General features: G+C 38.4%; 1 long non-coding RNA gene across 1 annotated transcript; it reads left to right on the top strand.

Moving 5' to 3' along the window:
• Positions 1-9,531: 9,531 nt before the first annotated feature.
• On the top strand, positions 9,532-19,862 carry LOC107130770 (uncharacterized). Its single transcript, XR_006700809.2, has 3 exons — positions 9,532-10,028; positions 16,495-16,601; positions 19,743-19,862. It is a non-coding gene; the product is annotated as an uncharacterized lncRNA (long non-coding RNA).
• The last annotated feature ends 498 nt before the right edge of the window (positions 19,863-20,360 follow it).

The raw sequence follows: 20,360 nt of genomic DNA, 5'->3' as shown, positions 1-20,360 counted from the left end.
CGAGTAGTTGGGACTACAGGCGCCCGCCACCGCGCCCGGCTAGTTTTTTGTATTTTTTAGTAGAGACGGGGTTTCACCGTGTTAGCCAGGATGGTCTCGATCTCCTGACCTCGTGATCCGCCCATCTCGGCCTCCCAAAGTGCTGGGATTACAGGGTTGAGCCACCGCGCCCGGCCAGCTTTTTGTAGTTTCTGTGCTTTTTATTGAGTTCCATTGATCTTTGCATCTATTTTTAGAATAGCAATATTTTTTATTGTATTCTTTTAATTTTTAATATAAGCAAACATGTTTATCTTGCTTAAAAAATTTATCTGTTTATTTTTGCAGATTTACACACTAAGATTGTCTATTTCTTCAAAAAAAATCCTGCTAGGCTATTAATTGGATTCCCATTATGTTTATTAAATAATTTAGTGACACATTTTGACAATAAATCTCTATCCAGAAACAGGATTTTTGTCTCTTCGTCTTAAAGTTTTATTAATACACCTACTCTCTTTTATTTTTTTTTTTTCTGTTTCAATGCTTTGGATTGGAAAAACAGATTACGAGTTTAGGTATTGTTTATAAAATAAGAGTAAATACATTCTGAGAATCTAAAGCGTGTTCAAAGCTTTCTTTTCCTCTACAGCTTTGAAAATACGGTACATATGTTTCAGTGTATGGACTTCCTGAGACATGGTTTGTCTCCGCAGAGGCAATTTCTAAACTTTCAGCTTTGTGGGTGGGCATCTATCAAATGTGGAATCTACAGCAGTTTTATGCATCTAGTAAGGCATGTATTACCCGGTCTTAAATTATTTGTGTATCTTCTATACCTGTTTCCTTTTGCTAATTGTGTTTCCAAAGGGCAGAATGCCTGTGATTATGTGCCTAATGGATTTTGGTTCCATTGAATTAACTAGTACTATACTTGTAATTCTGTAATGCAGCTCACCTCCATTTAAAAATACATATTTTTGGGCTGGGTGCAGTGGCTCATGCCTGTAATTCCAGCACTTTGGAGGCTGAGGTGGGCGGATCGCCTGAGGTCAGGAGTTTGAGACTAGCCTGACCAACATGGTAAAACCCCATCTCTACTAAAAATACAAAATTAGCCGGGCATGGTGGCATATGCCTGTAATCCCAGCTACTTGGGAGGCTGAGGCAGGAGAATTGCTTGAACCTGGGAGGTGGAGGTTGCCGTGAGCCGTGATCACGCCATTGCACTCTAGCCTGAGCAACAAGAGAGAAACTCCATTTTAAAAAGAATATATATATCTGTCTCTCTGATTTACCTTCCGTGAGTGAAGATCTTTGAAGACAGGGTATGTGTCTTCCCGTTTTAAACTTTTTCCATTCCCTAGCCTCTTGAACAGTTCCATGACGTACTGTCCTAAATGCATGTTGGCTAGGTCGTGTTGAAATGACAAAGTAGCCTTTAAATAACAAAGCATGAAGAAAATAGTGACTTGGGTTTCTTGAAGAACCAGACTTTCTAAGGGATATTAGTGTTGTATATGTAACAAATGAGAACATTAAGAAAGATGTTTTATTTTATCAGCTATGTTGCCTGTTGATCGTGTTAAAGAAAATTATGTTCATAAAGTGAAAAACTGTATTTTTTCAATCTCATTCCCAACTCCTTTCAAATCAAGAGTATGTCTTGTAGCAGTTTCAAAGGTTAGGCATTATTTTTTCACAATACAAATACTTAACTCACTAAAATATTGACTTAAAATAATTTTTTAGAGTTAATATTATTAGTCTAATTATACATGACTATCTGTGTTTAAAATTCAAATACTAGATGTCATTCTTAGAAATCACACTTTGATACTTAGTTTCAACTTAAAGTTGTCTTACAAGGAAAATACGCTTTTGTGAAAAAGAGGAAAATGAGTTAAATTGTTATCTTAGATATCCTTTATCTAATGGTCTCTCATAAATTCTCAATTTTTTCTCATAATATAAATGAATTTGGGTTAAAAATAGGACTTTTTTTGTAGTTTCTTAAGTGAATTTGTCCTAGGAAAAATATTGTTTTACCACGCATCATAAGAAATCCATAAAAATTTTAGAACCATCTAGTAGAACTAATTTTTCCCAAACAGCATAAACATAGACAGTGTGGTACATCTCTTATGAAAAAAATTAATAATATATTTTCAGAAGAGGTTTATTCTTTGAATTTTCTTCCATTAAGTCTCTATTCTTAAAAATTATTAGGCCAGGTGCAGTAGCTCCATCCTGTAATCGTAGCACTTTGGGAGGCCAAAGTGGGAGGATCACTTGAGCCCAGGAGGTTAAGGCTGCAGTGATCCATGATTGTGCCTCTGCACTCCAGCCTGGGTGACAGAGTGAGCCTGTGTCTCAAAAAAAAAAAAAAAAAAAAAAAAAAAAAAAAAAAAACCTGAAAGATGACTTCAGTTTGTAAATTTGTTTTTCCTGCCTCAGGAAGTTCTAGAAAATATTTTGGACCTTGATTTATCTGTTTCAGAAACAGACGATTTTATCCAGCTTGTAAGTGGTGAAAAGACAGTGTTTGGATCCATTCCACTGGCTCACCAATATGGAGGCCACCACGTAAAAGTAGCAACAGCACCACTTCCCTTATGCAAATAGAATTATTTGATGGAAATGCTGTCCTACTAAAGAAATTATTTTACATTAAGTTTTAAATTAGTGCATTGGGAGTTCAACAAGATGTGTCTAAAGGAATATGCCATCAGAGGATGTTTCTAGATTAGCTGATGTGATTTCTTCCTGTGCTAAAGCTGGAGGCGAATTCTTTGAATGGAATGGAGAATACTGGGGCAGCATAAATATAAATTTTCTGTGGATTATTGCTAGAGAACTCATTGAGTGCACTTTTGGCACTTTTGGCAAAATGAGGTAGTACAATGTGTCAATATAAAAGGACAAATAAGCCGGGTGCAATGGCTCATGCCTATAATCCCAGCACTTTGGGAAGCTGAGGCAGGCAGATTGCTTGAGTCTAGGAGTTCAAGACCAGACTGGGCGACATGGCGAAACCCTGTCTCTACAAAAATTAGCCAGGCATGGTGAGACGTGCCTGTGGTCCCAGCTATTTAGGTGGCTAAAGTGGGAGGATCGCTTGAGTCTAGGAGGCAGAGGTTGCAGTGAGCCGAATTTGTGCCGCCACACTGCAGCCTAGGTGACAGAGTGAGACCCTGTCTCAAAAAATAAATAAATATAAAACAATTAAAAAGAAGGACAAATAGACTATAATTATATGAAGATAGCCATAAAACAATTTACAGCTACTAGAATGGGAGTAAATCAAGATTCCTTTGGGGTGTTATTTGTACTGCAGAAATCAGGAAGGAATTAAGGAACATTCTGGAAATTCAGCAAGATGTTAAGCAAGATATTAAGCAACAAGTTCAGGGTGTGGTATCTGACTAATTAAAAACAGAAACGAGAACATAGAACCAGTTGTTGTGACTGTGACTTTCCTGTAAGCTAGATAAGATTAACACTCTCTGGTGGTTTGGGGGCTTTTTGGTAATGCTGGTTTGCTCAGAAACAATTTTTAAGACACATAGTAAAGTATCGTAAGATTGGTGTAGGATTAAATTAGGAAATACATGTAAAGTGCTTAACATGTTAACTATTACAATTATTATAACATCAGGTTCTGGTTTGCTGGGTTAGTTATATCCTTTCTTCTTCAAAGTCCTATAGACTAAAAGACAAAGTAATCAGGCCATTAGGAGGACTTTAAGGATCACCTGTGACAAACTTGAACATCAATTTCTTTTTCTTTTCATCTTTTGAGTTCAGGGGTACATGTGCAGGATGTGCAGGTTTGTTACATAGGTAAATGTGTGCCATGGTGGTTTACTGCACAGATCATCCCATCACCCAGTTATTTATTTATTTATTTATTTATTTAATGTATTTATTTTGAGATGGAGCTTTGCTCTGTCACCCATGCTGGAGTGCAATGGCACGATCTCGGCTCACTGCAACCTCCACCTCCTGGGTTCAAGCGATTCTCCTGCCTCAGCCTCTCAAGTAGCTGGGATTACAGGTACACGCCACAATGCCAGGCTAATTTTTTTTTTTTTTTTTTTTTTTTGTATTTTTTCTAGAGACAGAGTTTCACCATGTTAGGCAGGCTGGTTTTGAACTCCTGACCTCAAGTGATCTGCCCGCGTTGGCCTCCCAAAGTGCTATTATGAACATGAGCCACTGTTCCCAGCCCCCATCACCCAGTTATTGAACTCAATGTCCATTAGCTATTCTTGTTGATGCTCTCCCTGCCCCCAACCCCCTACAGGTGTCCAGTGTGTGTTGTTCTCCCTGGCATGTCCATGTGTTCTCAGTCAGCTCCAACTGAAAACTGAGAAGATGCAGTATTTGGTTTTCTGTTCCTGTGTTAGTTTGCTGAAGGTAATGGCTTCCAACTCCATCCATGTCCCTGCAAAGTACATGATCTTATTCCTTTTTGTGGCTGTCATGGGTCAGACTCTTGACAATATTCAGTGATTCACCATGCGCACATTTCATGTTTATTATACTTTATGCATAGTATGTATCCTACTCTGTTCGGACTGCTGTAACAAAATGCCTTGGACTGGGTAATTTATAAACAACAGAAGTTTATTGCTCCCAGTTCTGGAGTTCAGGATGTCCAAGATCAAAGCACCCACACATGTGGTATCTTTTGAGGGTTCTCTGCTTCATAGATGACGCCTTCTCACTTGTCCTCACATGGCGGAAGGGGAAGGCAGCCCTCTGGAGCCTCTTTTATAAGGACACGAATCCCATTCATGAGGATGGAGCCCTCGTGACCGAATCACCTCCTAAAGACCCTAATTTCTAATACCATCACTTTGGTGATTGGTTATCAACATAGGAATTTTGGGGGGATGAAAACTGTCAGACCGTAGCAATGTGTTTTTATAAGATTTCCACTTAAGAAATTCCCTCAAAATATTCATGTTTAAATAAATTATGGGTTATTTATTTTTACAGCATCTCTTTCTCTCTCTCTAATTTCATCTGGATGAAATGATACCATTACATGTGGGTCTATAATAACTGCGTAGGTCTTTTTGCTTCTGGTGATTGGATACGACATTCCAGTCACAGACTATTGGTATGACTGGTATAACACTACTAACTTTTGCGGCTGTGACATATATATTCAGTTTATCTGAATTCCAAGCCACAATCTTAATGGTTTAAATGGTCTCAAGTATTACTTCTAATAGGACATTAGTAGAATTTTCATCTCTAGATCTTCACATATGCAGAGATATGTCCATTGTGCTTTTGTCCTAACATTTGCCCAGGAGCCACTGTGGTGCAGTGAGAATAGTGCTAAATAGGAAAAAAGAATATGTGAAACCTAGAGCTGGCCCTGTAGGAACTCACTTTGTGACTTGGGCAAGTCACTTAAACAATCCGACCCCCATTTTCACCATCTAAAATGAGGTTAGGCTGGACATGGTGGCTCATGCCTGTAATCCTAGCACTTTGGGAGGCCAAAGTGGGAGGATTACTTGAGCCCAGGACCTTGAGACTAGGCTAGGCAACATAGGGAGACCCTGTCTCTACAGAAAAAAAAATTAGAAAAATAATTAGCTAGACGTGGTAGTGCACACCTGTAGTCCCAGCTACTCGGGAGGCTGAGGTGGGAGGATCGCTTGAGCCTGGAAATCAAGGCTTCAGTGAGCTATGATCATGCCACTGCCCTCCAACCAGGGCAGTAGAGTGAGACTCAAAATAAATAAATAAAATAAAATAAAATGAGGTTAGACTAGAACCCCCTATGTCTTTCAGTGTTAATATTGAGGAATGTGATCCAGTGGCTGTTCATGAAGTAACGTTTAGAATAACAGATTAAGCTCGTATGTTTTCTCAAAGTGACTACATTTTATTGCTCAGAAAAAGATACATGAAAATAAATATCCAGATTAGTATTGTGGATGAGTCCTGACTATATGAATAATCCAGTCAACCGAAAACTACTTATTGGCCCTTTCCTGTGCCTACCATTGGATGACACTTTCAGGGGTCCAGGAGTAATCAGTATTTCCTTAAGTAATTAATTGATTACTGTAGAGATGAGTTCTTGCTATATTGCCCAGGCTGGTCTTGAACTCCGGGCTCAAGCAGTCTTCCCCCCTTGGTCTCCCACAGTGTTGGGATTACAGGTGTGAACCACCATGCCCAGCCTGGGAGTAATAAGTATGTCTCAGTCCCTGGTCCAAAGAAAATCACAGTCTTTGAAAAGACTTCAACACATGGAACAAATGAACTATAAAAAATCAGAGGTCAGTTAAAGAGAGATGGATCAGTTTGGCTTTATGGAGGAAGAGGAAATTGATCTTGAGTAGAAGGTTAGGTAGGATTTCAGTCGGGGGAGGACAGGGAGTGGGTTGTGTGGCAGAGGGGAGAATAGCATCAAAAAAGGCCCAGAGGTAGTGAGTGTGGGAGTCTATTGAAGGACAGCAGCCACAGGGCAGGGGCTCTGTCACCCTCCTGTAGAATTCATCTTGACATCTAAACACCTCTAAGTACAGCATTCCTTATGACAAATAAACGTGAGTTCTAGTTACTGATTGTATTTATGTTAGGACCTATGCGAAATAAATAGCTCATTCCCTTATTCAGGATCGAATACAGGGGAAAGGTCACTGTTGCTGAGACTAGTGGGGAATCAAGAGTTTGGAGCCCCACAGCTCTGTCTCAGCCTTTAGCTGGATTAGAGGCTTGCTGGCTGTAAAAGTGTGGTTCTGGACATTCAGATTCATTCTTTAAGGAATAAAGAAATGCCCTTGATCCTTTATGGATGAAATTAGTTATTTTTCTGATAAATTCAGATAATATATTATTTTTTATTAAAATAATTTTTTAAGAAAAGGTATTTTGCCGTATTCCTATAGGCTAAAATACTTTTATGCTAAAATAAATATTTCTTTTTTCTTTATTTTGAGATGGAGCCTCACTCTTGTTGCCTAAGTTGCAGTGCAGTGGCGTGATCTCGGCTCACTGCAACCTCAGCCTTCCTGAGTTCAAGTGATTCTCCTGCCACAGCCTCCTGAGTAGCTGGGATTACAGGGGCTCGCCACCACACCCAGCTAATTTTTATTTTTATTTTTATTTTTATTTTTTGTATTTTTGGTAGAGATGGGATTTTACCATTTTGGCCAGTCTGGTCTCAAACTCCTGACCTTGTTATACACCTACCTTGGTCTCCCAAAGTGCTGAGATTACAGGCATGAGCCACCGCGCCCGACCAATAAATGTTTCTTTTTAAGGTGCGGTATTGCTGCTTGCTGCAGGATCATGGTTCAGAATTGGATCGTTAGAAATTTTGGCTCATTATGGTGAACTAGATTTATCGAGGTTAGAAAATTACATTTTTGTTTGCTTGTTTTATTTTATGTCTATGATTGATGACCAAGAATTTAAGGAAATTGCATTTTTTAAGCTATGAAAGTGACTATTTTTCCCCAGCTTTACTCAAGTATAATTGGCATAAAAATTGTGTACATTTAAGGTGTAAAATGTGATGTTTTGACATATGTATACGTTTTGAAATGATTATCACAATGAAGCCAATTAACACATGCATTACCTCATATGGTTGCTTTTTTTGGTGAGAATACTTAAGATCTGCTCTCTTAGCAAATTTCCAAGGTACAAGGTGTTATTATCAACTATAGTCTATCCATTTGGTCTTCAGGACTTATTTATCTTATAACTGCAACTTCGTGTCCTTTGAACAACTTCTCCCCATTTCCCCTACCTCATTGACCCTGATTACCACCATTCCACTCTCTATTTCTATGAGTCTGACTTTTTTAGATTCCCCATATAAGTGAGATTATACAATATTTGTGTTTCTGTGTCTGGCTTATTTCACTTCAACATAATGTCCTTGAGCTTCATCCATGTTGTTGCAAATGGCAAGATTTTCTTCTTTTTTTAAGCCAGAATAAGAAATTACATTTTAAAAAATGGTACAACTGGAAAAAATGCTTATTTATGTGCTGTGAAGTTAAATATTTTCTGTTTTCTTATAAATAAGATGCAATAGTTCAAATAAATATTTGTCACATTTGCTATTGCGTTGAACACCATGTAGATTTTTTAGGAGATTGAAAAAAGAAGTATACGACCCAATAGTCCTGTTCCTCAAAAAACTTATAATGTAGGATGCAACCCAGTTACAGATGAGGGCCTCCATACCACTCACACACTGCGGGGTGGGGAAGTGACTCAAATTTCTCAATTCTGCAGCCTCCGGAAATCCAAAACTCTCTTCCCAATTCCTGGGGTTCCCTGGGTGTATCCTCTGTCTTGTGTCTCCCTCCCCCTGGACTCCAGCTTTGATATGTGTGATAGCACCTATTTCACACTGGGCTGACCCAGATGTGAAACAGCCCCATCGAAAGGGTGAACACAAACAGCAAACCAAATGTACACAACGTCTTTAAGAACAGAGAGCGTCTTGCTGAAGATTTCTGTGGGGAAGATGGAGGAGGGATTTTTTTTTTCAAAAGAGCAAAAGCAATACATTCTTCCCTTGAATCATGCAGTGTGGCTTCCATCATTGTCCAAGATCTTGGTACCTGCTGGCATCTCTGCTTACAAAATCCCGTCTTCCTCAAGCAGACTTAGCAAGATGTTCCTTAAAACAAAAAACCTTTATGAGGAGTTCTGTTTCCATTTGTTAAATTAATACAGTTTTTAAAAGTTATTGGAAATACTTAAGGAAAAATACCTTACACAAACTAGGATCATTTAGAATATGGATCCTATATTATAGTTTTCAGCATAGTAAATACAGATTTGGACCAGGAAGAATGTGCAATAAATGAAGGAAATGTATAAGAGCAAAGAAGTCATCGCACTTGTCACAGCTGCTCTGTCTCTTACTTTAGCAACATTTACTGAGTTTCTGGTCATCCTGGCCGGTGGAGAGTTGTCTACTTTCACGAGGCATTATTTGTAACCACCCATTTGCTTTCTGGGTCAGTTCTGCGTGGATTCACACCATGTCACTGAAATTGCTCCATCTAGTGGTCATGTTTCAGTTACAGTTCACGAATCTCTAGCATTTAATGCATATCATTGACCACTTCATCCTTGACATGCCTCCAATGGCTAATATGACATATTCTTATATGTCAGTGTATGGTGTGTATATATATATATATATATATATATGACATAGATAGATATTAGACAAATGCTAATCTACACTTACTATTTTAACTGGGTTTTAATGATTTCCAAATCATATCTACAGCTGAAATTTGTTTCCAGATTTCCTCTTATTCAATGCAGTCCATACTAGTTGTTAGTCAGGTAACTAGAATAGTTGGTTAAAATGGGAATAGAACATATGATATATATGCAATTTATATATTTTATTTATTACATGTTTGCTAAATCCTAGTACAACTTTAAGTATTTTAATCTCAGACATTTGCCAATTCTTTGTCACCTCATGTGTGAAGCCTTAAATGACCTACCACAAATACTCATTCTCCGCTCTGTTGTCGCTGTTCATTTTATATAATTCTGGTATTGCATTTATTATAAAGTAGCATCATGATTTCTTCATATGTTCTTCTCCCCTAGTAGAGCATGTGCTCTTTGAGGTCTGGGTTCTGGGTCTTACCTTTCTTTTTCCTAGCACTTGCCCTGGGCTTAGTATATAGCAGGTATAGCAGGTACTCAATGGATGTTTATTGAGCTAATCAAATTTGACACATAATAATGTAGAACCTCATATGATCTTAGAAACATATTTTCATTTTTGATTGGTATTGAAGAAATATTACTTTTTGGCTGTTTTGGTAGTAAAACCCTTATTCTTCAAGTTTTAACATCTTGAGCCTGTTCTAATGAATTCATAGATGTTGAGGGATTTAGGTACTTGGATATTGGATACTGTGTTTGAGGGACACTGATGCTACCTCCTTTTTATCTACAGGGGATTATTAGGCTTTTTCATACAGGAATATTATCCCTCGATGGATGTCAAAGAACCTGGATACCTGGCAAGTATTTATTTATTTATTTATTTGTTTGTTTTTATAATTGCAACTTTTATATTAGATTCAGGGGCAATGTGCAGGTTTATTACATGGGTATAGCGCTGAAGTTTGGGGTATGACTGATCCCCTCACCGAGGTAGTGAGCATAGTACCCAATCTTTTTTCCACCCTTCCCCTCCCCAGAAGTCCCCAGTGTCTATTGTTACCATCTTTATGTCCATGAGTACCCAATGTTTAGCTCCCACCTATAAGTGAGAATATGCAGTATTTTGTTTTCTGTCCCTGTGTTAATTCATTTAGGATAATGGCCTACAGCTACATCTATGTTGCTGCAAAGGACATGATTTCATTCTTTTTTTATGGCTGTGTAGTATTCCATGATTTCCATGTACCACATTTCCTTTATCCAACCCATAGTTGATAGGCTCTAACTTGATTCCATGTCTTTGCAATTGTGAATAGTGCTGTGATGAACATACGAGGACCAGTGTGTTTTTGATAGAATGGTTTGTTTTCTTTTGGATGTATACCCAGTAACGGGATTGCTGGGTTGAACAGTAGTTATGTTTTAAGTTCTTTGAGAAATATCCAAATTGCTTTCCACATGGGTGACCTAATTTACAATCCCATGTGGTAAGCATTTAAAGAGAAAAGACAATTCTCTGTTTTCTCTTGCTGACCTGCCAACACTAGAGATTCTAACTTAGAATTTAAAACACTAACGCTAGCAAAGGAAGTGCAGAGCCGTTTGAACATTTTGCTACAGGAAGTTAAGATGTACCACTTCTTAAACAAGGCATAGACAAGACAGTTATTTTGTTTAAAAGATGCCTATAAAAAAAGAACAGGTGTTCCTACATCCTGACAGTATACGTTATTTTTTGAGCAGCATTTATAACTTGATCACATACATTCTTTCGTCACACATTAGATATATAATATTTCTGTTGTAGTAGTTCTAAAGTAAATAAAATACATAACAGTAAAATGTGTTTTTCTATTGTTATGGAAATTTTTTGATCTCACTAAAGCTTTTCCATTATTTTAACAGTCACTGAGAAGGGAATTCCTTTATTTTTCTTGGTGACACATTTGAAGTTTAATAACTCACGTTGCTGAAACTTAACTCCCTCGGGCTGAATTCTGTTGTTTTTACTTTGGTTATTGGCCATGGAGAGACTTGATCATGATACTGTGTCTAAGCCTCTTATGTATTATTTCTGGATGAATAATTTTACTTTTCTCTATTTTTCTTACAAGTACCAATTTCCACTCCTTTAGTCATCTTTTGACCCACCTTTGAAGTTTTCCTGTATGCTTCTCGTGACTTATCGGAGGATCCTAAAAGAGTGTACATTGCTAAAAACCTGAGAAATCTCTAAATTTCATTTTAGGATTTTTTTTCTATTGTGGTATCTGAGATAGCACTACTTATTGCCTTGTGGACATCTGTTAGTTTTGTTCAGACAGTAGATATCAGTAGATATATCAAGTTATACATATAGATATATATATATAGAAAAGTTGTCTACTGATATATCATTCTTCTGATGAGAAAGTAGAATTTGTTGAAGTAGAAAGCTTCATTTTTTGTGACTTTAAAAAATTCCTATTGATGAGCTTCTTAACATTTGTAATATGTAAGTTTCCCCCTTATCTGCATTCTCACTTTCCACAATTTCAGTTACCCGTGGTCAACCATGGTCTAAAAATATTAAATGGAAAATTCTAGAAATAAGCAATTCCTAAGTTTCAAGTGCTCACAATTCTGAGTAGCATGATGAAGTCTTGTTCCGTCTCGTCTGGGATGTGAATTCTCTCTTTGTCTAGTTTATCCATGCTGGAGACATTCCCTGGCCATGAGTCACTTCGTCCCATGAGTCACCTAGTAGCTGAGTAGTTCTATGGAGCATTGCAGGACTCAGTGCTCGTGTTCAAGTCGCCTTTATTTTACTCAATAATGGTCCCAAAGTGCAAGAGTAGTGATGCTGGCATGCCTTTATCGTTGTTCTATTTTATTATTATTGTTTTTAATCTCTTACTCTACCTAATTTATAAATTAAACTTTATCCTAAGTATATTTGCATAGGAAAAAATCATAGTTTTTAGAGAGTTTGGTACTATCTGTGGTTTCAGGCATTCCCCTGGGAGTGTTGGAACACATCCTCTGCAGATAAGTGGGGACTACTGTCTACAAATTGGTTTTTAATGATAGAGAAAGATGTTTTTCATGTTTTAAATAGTTTTGAACAGATCAGGATGACGTTACCTGTAAGATTATGTATATGATTATGTATCTCTTTAAAGCAATTTTTAAATTTTTAATAAATACTACATACTTATGGTAAATAATTTACAATATACAGAAGTGAGAAGAGTTTTATTCTTCAAAGTAATCACTGTTAACCACTTTATTATTAATTTTTCTGGACTTTTTTCTATGATGTACAAATATCTCCAGCAATAAAAAGGGGGCTACCTATTTTCCCACTGTCCTAAAAACAACTCATATTTTTAGTTTTTCCTCTTCTCACAACCTCCAAAAATTACTCTTATTCCTCCACTAGTCTCAAGTTCATTTTAAGTTATACATATTTTTAAACAACTGCCAGGAATTTAGGATAAATAAAAGAGAAACTTCTATTTCTTGGCTTTTTATTACTATAGTATTTGAAATTTGAGACAGTTTTGCTCTTGTCACCCAGCCTGGAGTGCAATGGAAGGATGTTGGCTCACTGCAAACTCCGCCTCCCGAGTTCAATCAATTCTCCTGCCTCAACTTCCTGGGTAGTTGGGATTACAGGTGCCTGCCACCATGCCTGTCTAATTTTTATATTATTATTAGAGATGGGGTTTCACCATGTTGGCTAGGCTGGTCTCAAACTCCCGACCTCTGGTGATCTGCCCGCCTCGACCTTCCAAAATGCTGGGATTACAGGCATGAGCCACTGTGCCCGGCCTTGCAAGGATCTTGTAATGTGAGCAATATATGTTTATATATGTATAAAGCATCTTGTTATAGCCTGGGCCTTAGTACTCATACAGTAAATTAGAGCTGTAGAAATCAATCACTTGGCTATAATACTCAATAGTAAATCAGAGCTGTAAAAATAAATCACTTCTATGTTTTGATTTCCTTTTCTTTCTTTTTGTTTTTTTGAGACAGAGTCTCACTCTGTCTTCCAGGCTGCAGTGCAGTGGTGCAATCACTGCTCACTACAGCCTTGACCTCCCAGGCCCAAGTCATCCTCCCATCTCAGCCTCTTGAGTGGCTGGTGTTACAGGCATGTGCCACTATGCCTGGCTAATTTTTTTGTACTTTTAGTAGAGATGAGGTCTCACTATGTTGCCCAGTCTGGTCTCGAATTCCTAAGCTCAAGCCATTCTTCTACATCAATCTCTAGTGTTGGGATTACAAGTGTGGGCCACCATACTTGGCCTTGATTTTTAGTTTACTGTGTTGACTTCACACTTGGCTTGGAGAAGGGAAAAAACAGGGCTGGGTGTGGTGGCTCATGCCTATAATCCCAGCAATTTGGAAGCTGGGGCAGGAGAATCGCTTGAGCCCAGGGGTTCGAGACTAGCCTGGGCAACATAGGGAGATGCTCCTCTCTACAAAAAATTTAAAAATTAGTTGGGAGTGGTGTCACATGCCTGTAGTCCCAGCTACTCAGGAGGCTGAGGTGGGAAGATCACTTGGGCCTGGGAGATCGAGGCTGCAGTGAGCCATGATCGTGCCAGTGCACTCCAGTGTGGGCGACAGAGTGAGACCCTGTCTCCAAACAAACAAACAAACAAACAAACAAACAAAACAAACAAAAAAAGAAAGGTAATTCTTTTTGCAGTGCAGGTTCTAGCAAGATTAAAGAAGTTAAGGCAGAAGGATCTGAGCCTTTGAGTGCTTCTGCCTTAGGACTTGTATAGAGAGCATGTGTATCGGGGTGACTGGTTGCTGTCCATGAAAAAAGGATGACACTGACATTCCATGTTAGGTTAGGGAATGAAATTGCTTCGTGAACTCAGGACATTATTGTAGACATAAAAGCAAGTTTAGTTCTTACAGTGAAATGGATGAGCTCTTTGGGGTTCATTTCGTTGCCAGCCACTTATGCCCGTTTGGGCAATTATACAGAACTTTCAGGCCAGCTCAGAATATGCACAGTCCCAGAAGTTGAGAGGAAGAAGTCTAAAATATTTGTAAATGCCATGTGGTGGCCATCCTTAGTATTTGGATTTACTTGGTTAGGATAGATTGGATGAAATGGCAAAGTGAAAGAAATGAGATGGGTTCACGGCTGCAGCTTTGCTTCTGTGAGTTTAGAGAAATAATAAATGCTAAAATGTGTGCTCTCAAAGAAGGGAAGAAATCAATTTCCACGAAGAACAATGGTATAATAAGAGTTTATAATGACAGTTCATTTATTTTTTAAAGTACACTTCCATATATTCTTATATATTTAATTGATCTGTAAATGGAAATATATAAAATATTGGTTGCACATGTTTATGTAACAATGTATAGCAGGGATGTGGAGTTAAAGAATTATACACACATGAACAAATAAACATCAAAGCAGGAGACAGCTGAGTAAAGTCTGATCCTCATTTCCCTAATGGAATCTTTTTATTTCCATGTAGCTCCTTTCTTTGGAGTAACAGCTGTGCGGGGGTCCAGAGTCAGACCAGCTATGCTTGAGTTCTGGATGACCCAACATTTCCTAGATGACAGTAAACCTGTCACTTGATGCCCCACTTCTTTCTTTCTCTCTGGTGTGTAATTTTTGACAGCTTTATTGACATATAATTTACATACCATAAAATTCATTCAAGCATAGAATTTTTTTTTTTTTACTAAACTTAAGAAATTGTGCAATCACAGCAGTCCAATTTAAAAATATTTTTATCTATTTAACCTGTCCTAACTTTTGTGTCCTCATTTACACCATACAGTGCATATGTATAATGGGTTGCTGCACAAACTGAGTAAGATGGTGGTTGGCTGGCTCGTGCCTGTAATCCCAGCACTTCCACCTTAGCCTCCCAAGTAGCTGGGACTATAGACAGGCATCATCATGCCTAGCTACTTAAACAATTTTTTTTTGTAGAGATGCAGTCTCACTATGTTGCCCAGTCTGGTCTTGAACTCCTGGGCTCAAGCAGTCCTCCTGCCTTGGTTTCCCGAAATGCTGAGATTACAGGAATGAGCCACCATGCCTGGCCAGATTATTTTATCACTAAAAATAAACCAGGTGCCATCGCTCACTTGAGGTCAGGAGCTCGAAAATAGCCTAGCCAACATGGTGAAACCCCATCTCTGCTAAAAATACAAAAATTAGCCAGGCGTGGTGGTGCACATCTGTAATCCCAGCTACTCAGGAGGCTAAGGGACCAGAATCGCTTGAACCCGGGAGGAGGAGGTTGCAGTGAGCCAAGATTGTGCCACTGTACCCCAATCTGAGTGACAGGGTGAGACTCCATGACAAAAACAAAAAAAAAGCATTTTTTTTCTTGCTGCTTCATTCTTTATAATGTGACATTTTTAATGGCTCCGTAATATTGATTTGAAAGTACATGTTTTACTTATTAAGTATCCAGTTGTTTCTAGTTTTTCCTTAATTTAAATAATACTTTTTAATGTTTACATTTGTTTCCTTAGACTATGTTCCAGGAGAAGGAGAATTACTGGATCACAGGGCACTTCATGTTTAGATTATCTATCACGGAGGCAGACCTTCAATACCAAATCGAAATGGAATATGTAGTCCATTCAAGTAACTTGGGAACTTCAGTTGAGAGTCAATAACTGGGGTCTGCAGTCCTCTCAGAATTTCTGTTGTACCATTGAGGATAGCATCTCCCCTCCCTGACCAGTTGATAAATAATCTTGCAAAAGGTTCATCTCAAATGAAGATGTAGTTCCTGGAATTTTAAAAAATGTGTCATTTTTATAAGACGTTTTAATAGGAAAAAAAATGCATGGTTATTGTCAAAAATACAAATTTATCAAGGTTTTTAATTGCACGAGACCTTTCCTGCTTACTCTCAGGCAGAATCAGCATGACGTGGTTCTAACGCGTCAGACCTTAATTCTGGGCGTTAAAAGCAGCAACTGTTTTGTTTTGTTTCCTCCTCTCCACTTAGGCTGCAGGGCCTAATTCAGATGAATTACCTACTTCATTGGCTTTATAAAATGCTTACTGAGCTGCAAATGATGAAAGAAAAAGCAGATTGTGATGAAACACTGAAAACAAAAACAAAACATTCATGAAAATGCTCACAAAAGGTTTTTTCTGCACCAAAAGTTAATAAATGCTGTACTTTGTTTATAAATAATTAATGGACCGATAGTGATAGTGTCTTCTCTTTTGACTCTTCCAGCAAACTTCTTAAAGGTTATAAAATATAGTGGTGATTTCGTATGACTTAATTTATAGTTGTTGTTTGTAATTTATTAATTTGCTGTTTCCAGATGTGCTCTCTCTCGACCTCGTTTAAGCTGTTAACACTAGGTATGTGCTGAGGAACTGGATGGCAGAATCTGCAGTGCAGAAAGCAGAAAGGAATGATTTCTCAGAGGTAAGATGCTTGACTTTTCTCAGTTCATTTTTATTAATTAAAAATCCATTGCCAACACCAGCTTCCTGGATTTCTCCCTGCTTAGTCTCTCTTTGGTTTATCAGTTGAATTATTTTCTCATATTTTCTATTTATGCTTCATTAACATTTTTAAATATTTATTTAAACACACACACATATACATTATTTGACCTTTCAAGGGTCTGATTCTGCTGTTCATTGTTTGTGTTTTGGAATTGTGGATTTCAGTCTCTGTTTGAAATCCAGTGAACTGGAATTTGAGGGTATGTCTCTCCAGAGGGCAGCAGCATTTGCTCCTTTCAGATACCCATGGTACTACCAGCCTGAGTCCACTTTAATCCTGACAGCAATGAAGACGGATAAACTAGAGCTGCATGTATTAGCAAGAATGACTCTCCCAATTCAAATAAAAACTTTTAGACATGGGGTCTCGCTCTGTCACCCAGGGTGGAGTGCGGTGACATGAATCATAGCTCACTGCAGCCTCCACCTCCCAGGCTCAAGCGATCCTCTCTTGACAGCCTCTCAGAGACTACAGGTGTGCACCACCACACCTGGCTCATTTTTTTACTTATTGCAGAGACAGAGTCCCACTATGGTGCCCAGGTTGGTCTGGAACTCTTGGGCTCAAGTGATCCTCCTGCCTTGGCCCCTCCCAAAGTGCCGGGATTACAGACGGAGCTACTGTGCCCAGCCAAATCTCACTTCTAATGTTAAGCAAAACAAGCAAATGGCAAAGGAATTCAAACAAAGTGTTACTACTTAAATATAGTATAAAAATAAGCAGAATTCTATCAATATCATGCAATATGGCTTCAACCACATTGAAAGTATTTTATTGCTGAAGTTGAATGGAGGTTACACAGGTGTCTATGATGTTATTCTGTACATGTTTTCTGCCTCAAATATTTCATCATTAGCTGTTTAAAAACGCATCGCACGTTATGTATTTTGTACAACAGGAATGGCCCTGGCTCTCATGCTGCCACTCTCCTGTCCCATGCCCCGAGGGTACGTTATTGGTAGTCATGACCCTCTTTCTCTCTCAAACCGGTTGTAGCCTCAGAACCATTTTCATCACAGAATGCCCTGACATCATCAGCCACTGATCAGAGTTGGAGTAAGAGAGAAACCATTTTGCTCTTTCTAATTTGGAACTTGTATTCGCTTTTTATCTCAGTAGTTTAATTAGCCTGACATTTCATTTCAGAAAGTATAAAATTTTTAAATAGAATCTTTTTTTGATCTGAAGGAGAAACAAAGAGAAGGGAGACACCTCAGCATTTATCATTAGGTAAATGTGTCTCCGCAGGGGAAACTACACAGTGTTCAGTGAGCTGTTTTGTTGGCCCGTGTCTCTTTTCTTCTGTATCTTTTATGTCCCCCCCTTCTTTCCATCCCTTCTTCAAAATTATATTTGAGTATTGAGGCAGCGCCCCCGGGGCAGGTTGGGAGGAGGTGTTTTAAGTCTTAGGGTCAAGTAAACATTCAGATTCAAATGACTATCACAGGCCACACACCTGGCCCCGGCCAGCTGAGAGAGACAGAGCACAGGAACAAAGCTTCCCGACAGGGCACCACCAGGTTCTCCACCTGCAGGGGACCTTGGAGCAGTCCACACCAGCAGTAAGGCACGGCAACTCCACTCATGTGCAAGGATCTGAGAGCCCCACCGTGAACCTGCAGGGGCAGCCCTGCCTTAGAAGCTTCAGGCTCTGCAGAAAGCAATGTCTCTTGTAACAACTCCATAGGCATAATTTCCAGCATCCTCACAAGAGACCTGCCTCATAGTAGGAGTCACCAAGCTTAGGAAAGCCCAACGCATCCTATCAGGTATTTGCAGTTCTCCCAGTCCAGGTCTTACTTGTCCTTCTTAGGCAACGCTGTATGGTGATAGAGTTGACATACCACCTTATCAGGACACCAGGGGAACAGAACCAGAAAGGTAACTGAATGACAACTTCTCATGCAGGAGAAGAAAAACATTTTGTCAAGCCTTTCTACATGCAATCCTTTACACATGGAACTGGTGTTTACCTTCTGTCCTCAAACATTTCTTGAGAATCCATTCAATGCAAAATGCTGTGGAGAAATGTAAAAATTAGAGGGGCTCTTAAGTTAGTAGGTAAGTGAGAGCAATAGGTATACAGTCAACTTTAATAAAAAGAGGTGTATAGAAAGTACCCAGGAGAAGTGCTAAGATGGGCTCCAAAAGCCCTGTATTTATGATGATGCAGTCTTCATATTTAAAATACTAGCGACACAATAATATGTTCTACTTGATCTCCCACCTTTAATTTCTTAGTATAGATAATCGTCCACCTTTTCTGTCATAACCAAGCATTTCTTTTGTAATACCCAAGAAATAGCAAAAGCACTGAAAATATACATTTTGATCTCAGATTGATTGTGGAAAAAGGTGTGCTCTTTGGTGCCTCAGATTTTTACCATGGGGCCAAATTACCAGTAGGAAGCAGCATGAGCTGGAATTCATGGCCTTCATTTGGAAAGATTGCAAATAATTGACATCCTTCTATTTCTGTAAATATTTTAGAAAATTACAATTGCCTAAATTCTGTAAAGAGGTATTAAGATTAAAATGTATATCTTCATTCACTTAGTTTAGTACAAAAACTTAGAAAGCACTCTTAAGGAGTGGTTTAATGGAATAATAGAAACTCCAAGTAACAACTAGAGTTGAGGTTTTCCATAGAACTTAAAATGTATAAACTTTTTTTGTTGTTGATATTGTTGTTGTTTTCTCTGAGAAGGAGTCTCGTTCTGTCACCCAGGCTGGAGTGCAGTGGCGTGATCTTGGCTCACTGAAACCTCCGCCTCCCAGGTTCAAGCATTTCTCCTGCTTCAGCCTCCCGAGTAGCTGGGAGTACAGATGTGTGCCACAACGCCTGGCAAATTTGTGTAACTTCCAATGAGACAGGGTTTCACCATGTTGGCCAGGCTGGTCTCCAACTCCTGACCTCCAGTGATCCGCCTGCCTCGGCCTCCCAAAGAATAAACATTTTTAAACATTTTAAATTGACCTTGCCTTTTAGAAATGGAGAAAGTTATCAGGGTCCTGAGCAATTCTAATCTACATTTACTTGCTCACATTGTTTACCAGGTGCATCTTCTCCAGCAAGTTCTTCAGCATCCTTTCCAGAAGCATTTGGCAGCCGAGAAAGCAGGCTACGCCTCACCTACTCCTTCCTGGGCTGAAGATCTCAGACTTAGTTGCTCATCTTAATTTGGGAAAAATAAATTAAGGAATTCTTCTGTCATTAAGCACAACATAAAATAATCCGTTTGATAAATTCTTTCTTATCCACATTTTGATGCCAATCCCATGTTTGAAAATAATGATTATATATGCAGATATTTTTAGCCAATTAAATTGGAACTTATTTTTTGAAACATCTTCATGATCGTTTTTGTTCTAATCAGTAACTTTAATGCAATAATAAAGTGTTTTTGATAAACCACATGAGTTATTCTCATTATCTTATGACAGTTGTTATCAAAATGGATTAGTACATATTAATCTAGTATTTGCTGTAAGCTCAGCAGTTTGGAATACATCAGTAAGTATTTAGTTTTATTATGCTACTAGAATTTTTTTTTCCTATCATAGAATTTTCAAAGATTTACTAAGGTAGATAAAATTTTAATAGTTTAAGGAACCTCATTTACCATTTAATCAGCTTATTTATTAATAATCAATACACAGCCAATTTTGCTTCAT

The sequence above is a fragment of the Macaca fascicularis genome, chromosome 9, assembly GCF_037993035.2.
Source record: "Macaca fascicularis isolate 582-1 chromosome 9, T2T-MFA8v1.1".
NCBI lineage: Eukaryota > Metazoa > Chordata > Mammalia > Primates > Cercopithecidae > Macaca > Macaca fascicularis.
This window is presented reverse-complemented; position numbering and strand designations above follow the sequence as displayed.